This window comes from Castanea sativa, chromosome 8, assembly GCF_040712315.1.
Source record: "Castanea sativa cultivar Marrone di Chiusa Pesio chromosome 8, ASM4071231v1".
NCBI classification, from domain to species: domain Eukaryota; kingdom Viridiplantae; phylum Streptophyta; class Magnoliopsida; order Fagales; family Fagaceae; genus Castanea; species Castanea sativa.
This window is the reverse complement of record NC_134020.1, coordinates 15,702,049-15,708,878: the sequence shown is the minus strand read 5'-3', so window position 1 is coordinate 15,708,878 and position 6,830 is coordinate 15,702,049.

Below are 6,830 nucleotides of genomic sequence, written 5' to 3'. Positions count from 1 at the left end.
TAATGTGATTCTATTAAAATAGTAGTTAGAGAAAAAAAATTTATAACAACTTTATTTTGAGACTATGAACATATAATATGGAACCACTATGATCAGGCGAGAATTATTCTCATTATTAATGCTATCATGGTAACTCTTACCAAACAAAAATAATTTGCCGCATCTCCTTTAGCCTCTAAGTAATAATGACATAGCTCTGTAGGGAGGTTAACATTAAACTTAGTCTAGTGTATACCATTGTCTAGAAGCGTGGTTGTTCTCAATGTAAAAAAACACTTCATCCATCATTAAGAAGTTTAATTTGTAGTACCATGAAATAAACACCCTTCGAAGGGAGCAAGGCATATACACCAAGGCAAGGTGCCTAATCACACTACTATAAACAGGCAATAGAGGCCGTGAGAATCAACCCTTGAATCTCTCTCCCACTAGAAATTTTAAAACAAGTGGATTGTCTTGAAATCATTGTGATCTAATCACAATTTTAACCCTATACATCAAATGTGTTTAATTGTTTAAATTCAATGTGATCTGATTAAGTCACGTGACAATAGCGTAACGAACATTCATGTAATTACAAAGAAGCTTAACCTTGTAATCCGTGAAGTAAATACCCTCCGCATGGAATGCAAGGCTCAAGGCCAAGACAAGGTATCTATTCACATTACAGTAAACTTAACAAAAGGGTTATTTCAACACTCCCATTTGTTATTTGGGTTTTTCTTCAATAATTGTGATCCCATCACAACTAATAACCTTGCACTTGTTGAAGACTCTAATCTCATTAGAATCACTAACTAAAATGGAAATCCTAAACTATTTAGGATTCCTTAAACACTAATGAATCAAAAATTAGTTATATAGAACTCTATCCTTAATTTACAAAATAAAGTATTCTGATCTCATTAGAAACTATATACCTTTCAATTAAAGCTTTAATCTCATTAAAACTTCTAATTAAAATAAATTAAGGACTTTTAATCATACAAAAATTCTAATCTCATTAGAATGTTTCTTAAAAGAGAAGTCTTAAACAATTTAGGACTAAGAGTTCTATTTAACTAACATCCTTGATCTCATTAGGTCTTTTAGTTAGATAATGATTAATAAATGTCCTTAATTTTTAAGGACCATAAAAATTAATTGCCTTATATAGAACCATGTGTAATCTCATCACACATAACATTGCTTTTTATTAAAGTTTTAACACTTAATCAAAAAGCAAGTGAGAATTAAAAAAAAAAAAAAGCATTCATGAATTTTCAACTCAATTCGATTAATTCTCAATTGCTATTTGATCAGTCGAAAAAGAGCATTCGATTGATCTAAAACAATTCTCAATTGATCGAAAATATGAAGAATAGTTTCTGTCCAATTCGATTGCTACTTCGATCAATCGAAAAAATTTGATTGGTACTCGATTGTTGTTCGATTGCTATTCGATTAGTCTAAAATCATGTAACCAACTTTTCAGCATTTTTCTTTTAACTGTTTTTGACTTTTTCCATGAACAAAACTCAATCTTAATGATCAAAAGGAGTGAGATTGAGATTAAAACTTGAATTTCATTGATGTTAAAGTGTTAAAATTCAATTTTACATGGTTAACATCAAACTTAAACAACATCATAACATCAAAATCAATTTTATCAAACAATAACAAAAACGTCAAAAAACACCTTTTGATTTTATAAATGAAGATTTACAAATCAAACATTAAGGTTTTCAAGATCATTATCAAGAACCCTAATAATGCTAAAAACCCTTGAAAACATAATCCTAATCTCATTAGAAATAAATTTCAGAATCCTGGCATTAACATGAGAGCATCTATATATGTGTATCTCCATATAATTTGCAACATATGAAACATACATTAACATATGGATCCAAGGCATCCATGGCAATTAACACATGCCTATAAGATGGCCAACAAGCATTAACGTATAATCGTCTTCTTATCATTATCCTTAATAATGAAAACAAAGATGGCCAAGGAAATAAATGTTAACACGTCAATAGCATCAACAATAGTTATGGAATCAAATGCAACAACTATACGCAATTGCCTACTGCATCCAAGAGAAGCAAAACATCCAAGTAGTGCAAAACCGTAATGCTCACACTGATATATATACCAGTTTTATTTAAGACTTTAAAACTAATGCTATGAACTTTATTGTAGATCACGATAATATCAAAACTATGCAGAAACTTTACTGCAGAAAACTAGAACACCAACAAAATAGTTTTTTTTTTTTTAATTCTAAAAATTAATCACATGTTATATAAACATGATATTGAAGATCGCTCTTATACCAATTTTTGGAAAATCTGGTTTTGTATCTCATACAAAACACACAGGGGAAGCAACAATCACGAATCTACTCCATTCATGAGAGATAACATGTAACCTTGAATTTTAGAACAAAGAATAGAAATCGTACCTTGATGCAGTGAAATTCATAATCAAGACTTGAGCATACCTCTAATCTTTATCTCAATTCCACATGATGCCCAAGAAGTGTGGTCTCTCAATCTGTTTACATGTATGTGTTGAAGGGAGAATAAGAGAGTGGCTCACATACACACATTTTTTCATCTTCTTATCACTTATAATTATTCTGTATGTTTCTCTCCTCATGCATAACTGATTATCCAATAGGGCTAGCCTTTTGGGCTTGCCCAATTGGGCTTTAGTTTGTGGCTTGAGATGGGACCAAAGGAAATAAATAAGACTCTAGCTCCAATAGACCTTGGGCATTTCTGTCAACTCTTGACAAGTCCAAAGTTACCATTAATTATATTTAATACCACTATATAAATATAATTGCACTCTAGGCTTTATTAATAAATTACATCACAAGACTCTAATGATATCATTTGACCCCTCCATGAAATCTCCATAGTGAACAAAGTCATAATGAACTATCACTTTGTAAACAACTATTTTATCCTTGAGTACACAGTTTATTCTTTTAGTTATTCACATTCATTGAAATCCAATTTCAATAAATATAAGTTTTAGTAACTCCTTACTAAAGTGGGTGTTGGGGTTTATGCCCTAAAATCCAATTTATTGGCATGTCATAAATAATTAAATTGTTTAATTATATGAGACTGTTTATAAATGAACTAATGGGACATTATCACAGTCCATGAAATGCATTGTATGTGATTTAGTCATAGAAGATGTAAGTCACAAGATCCTTGTAAACTCAAAATGTAGTTCGTAGTTGGTGATGAAATTGGGCGTTTCATCTACGAAGACTACAACACATTAACTAAGATGATTTGTCTTGATCATGGAAGTGGAGACTTCTAGTTGATGTGTTGATATGTCTTAAGAGTTAAATATTGAATTGGACCGTTGTGAGATTAGTTATTCAATCAACAACTGTCACCTGAATAATTAATCTCACGACTTCTAATTTCATAGACTCTCAATCCTGAGAGGGTAGTGAACCCGGTCATAAAATGTAGGTTTCTTTGATATATCAGGAGTGAGATCTAATATTCGCGGTCAAAACCTTAGTATGTTGGATAACCACACGTAGTGTTGAGGGAACACATATTCTCAAGATGGAATCCATAATCTCTTTTTGTAGAGACACGAAATATCCCCTTGAGATAAGTTTAATGGGAACTAGTTATTCAAGGCGCCCACTTTAGTAAGGAGTTACTAAAGCTTATATTTATTAAAATTGGATTTCAATAAATGTGAATAACTAAAATATTAAACCGGGTACTCAAGGATAAAATAGTTGTTTACAAAGTGATAGTTTATTATGACTTTGTTCACTATGGATATTTCATGGAGGGGCCAAATGATATTATTAGAGTCTTGGGATATAATTTATTAATAAGGCCTAGAGTGCAATTATATTTATATAGTGGTATTAAATATAATTAATGGTAAATTTGGACTTGTCAAGAGTTCACAGAAAAGCCCAAGGCCCATTGGAGCTAGTGTCTTATTGGTCCCTTTTAGTCCCACTCCAAGCCACACACTAAAGCCCAATTGGAAAGGCCCAATATGCTAGCCCAATTAGATAAATAGTTAGTTATAAAGGAAGAAACATACATAATTTTTTATTAGAAAGATACATCATTGTGAAATGGTGTGTGTGTGTGGTTAGAAGCCATTCGATTATTCTCCCTTGGAAACTGATTGAGAGATCACACTTCTTGGGCATAAAGTGGAATTGGAGTGAAGATTAAAAGTGTTCTAATATTTTGTTTTGAATTTCACAACACCAAGGTATGCTACCTTATTCTTAAATTTTGAAATTTACTTGGTGCATGTTATCAATCATGAATGAAATAGATCCATGTTTGTTGCTTCCGCTATGTGTTTTGTATGAGATACAAAACCAGATTTTCCAACAGTGGGCGCCTTATATAACCAGTTCTCATTACTCTTATCTCAAGGGGATATTTAGTGTCTCTACAAAAAGAGATTATGGATTTCATCTTGAGAATATGTGCTCCCTCAACACTACGTGTGGTTACCCAACATACTAAGATTTTTATCGTAATTATTAGATCTCACTCCTGATATATCAAAGTAACCTAGATTTCATGATCAGGTTCACCACCCTCTCAGGATTGAGAGTCTATGAAATTAGAAGTCGTGAGATTAATTATTCAAGTTACAGTTGTTGATTGAATAATTAATCTCATAGCGATCCAATTCAATATGTCTTAACTCTTAAGAAACATCAACACATCAACTAGAAGTCTCCATTTCCATGATCAAGACAAATCATCTTAGTTGATGTATTATAATTTTCGCAGATGAAACGCCTAATTTCATCAATGACTACGAACTACATTTTGAGTTTACAAGGAACTTGTGATTTTCATTTTCTGCGACTTTTCACATAAATCACATACAATACATCTCATGGACTATGATAATATCCCATTATTTCATTTATAAATAGTCTCATATAATTAAACAATATAATTATTTATGACATGCCAATAAATTGGATTTTAGGGCACAAACCCTAACAGTGCAACCTATTACGGCCCTTAAAATAATCCTTATATATGTTTAGGATTGTGAGAAAAGAAAGCTCAAACATACATTCATAGATTGGATGAAAGTCAAAACTGAAAATCTGTTTTACATAAACCTCGATAGATATCCTATCTATCGAGTTGCTGTTGAGCCTCAAGCTAAAATAGCTTTTTAAACCTCTATAGATACTAGCTGTTGAGCTTTAATGAACAACACTTCTTCACTTGATTCTTGGACAGACTTGCATGGCTTTAACACTTGAACTTGAAACCTTGTTTCTTGAAGCATTAAACACATCCTAGATCTACCTAATTACAAGTAAAGTGCGTTTTGTCAAAGGATTAGCCAATTACTTAAAATGTTGACATATTTTCCTAACATGAATTACATATTTCCTAACATCCACATTTGAGATCCTCTTGAATTCTTCCATAAAAACAGTATTGAATATCTCATTCATAGCATTACTGTTAAAACTTGCTGCCTCCTTTTGGGCGGTAATCCATTCACCAATAGTAGTGGTTGGCCTTTCCCAACCATTTTTAACAGATAACTATACTCTTTCATCAATAGATTTCAAGAAAGCTTTCATCGTGACCTTCTAATAAGCATAGTTATTCCCATCAAATTGTAGAGGGATCACAAGAGAGTGAATGTGTTCCATGACAATAGGGCTCAAGAATCAATTCTAGGTCAAGAAACTAATAAACAAGAGCTAACCTACTTTGATACCACTTGTTTGTTCTGTTTAGACCCCTTTAAACCAAATTACTTAATCTAATTAATTAACCAAGTTTATTATTAGGTTTATTATTCAGATCTAGGTTAAACAAACATATATTATATTATGCACAGTAGCATAAAAGTAAATAACACCACGATATGATGACCCAGGAAAACTAATAAAATGAACCATTTCACTACAACAAAAAAAAGGACCTATTGCGGCGAGCCAAAAACGCCACTGAAGCCCCAAAAACCGCCGCTAATGGTACATTTTGACCTTTTGCGGTGGGTGCTATTGTGGCGGTTCTTCCTTCCACCGTTGCGGTATCCCTATAGATCTATTGCGGTGGTAACAAAAAGCGCCGCTATAGATGCACCTTTTAGCGGCGGTTTTGGTTTACTGCGGCGGGCATAAAACTGCCGCCATACGATATTCGAATTCGTGTCAATTGACTTTTAGCGGGGGGTTATGTACACTGCTATTGATGTCCACCTTTAGCGGCAAGCACAAGACATCGCTATAGGCAATAATGAAACGGGCTAATTGCACTTTTAGCGGCGGGTGGAAACGTTGCTATATGTGTGTACCTTTAGCGGCATGTGGAAACGCCGCTATATGTGCTTACCTTTAGCAACATGTGGAAACATTACTATATGTTTGAACCTATAGTGGTGGGCGACAAGCGCCTCTATAGGGTTTCATTTAAAACATAAAATGTGCACCTTTAGCGATACTTTTTGAGCGCCGCTATAGGTTCTTTTTTTTTTCCAATAGGCTTTAAAACCACTGTTTGCATCAAATATATTGTTCAGACCTGTTACAAAGAACCTGTAATAGTTTCCAATAGGCTTTAATTAACAAGACCACAAATGTCTAACGTAATATTAACATAAAAATATATTATCAAATACATAATGTTGTCTATAACCACCATCATAAGATTAACAAAAAAAGGTGTGGTCCTTTGAATAAAACAACCACTCAAATTAAGCTAATACTATAATCAAAGTTTCAAAGTGTTTAAAAATATCCTTCAACACTTGCAAAAAAATGCGGTTGTTCTTCCGTAGTTCTTTGA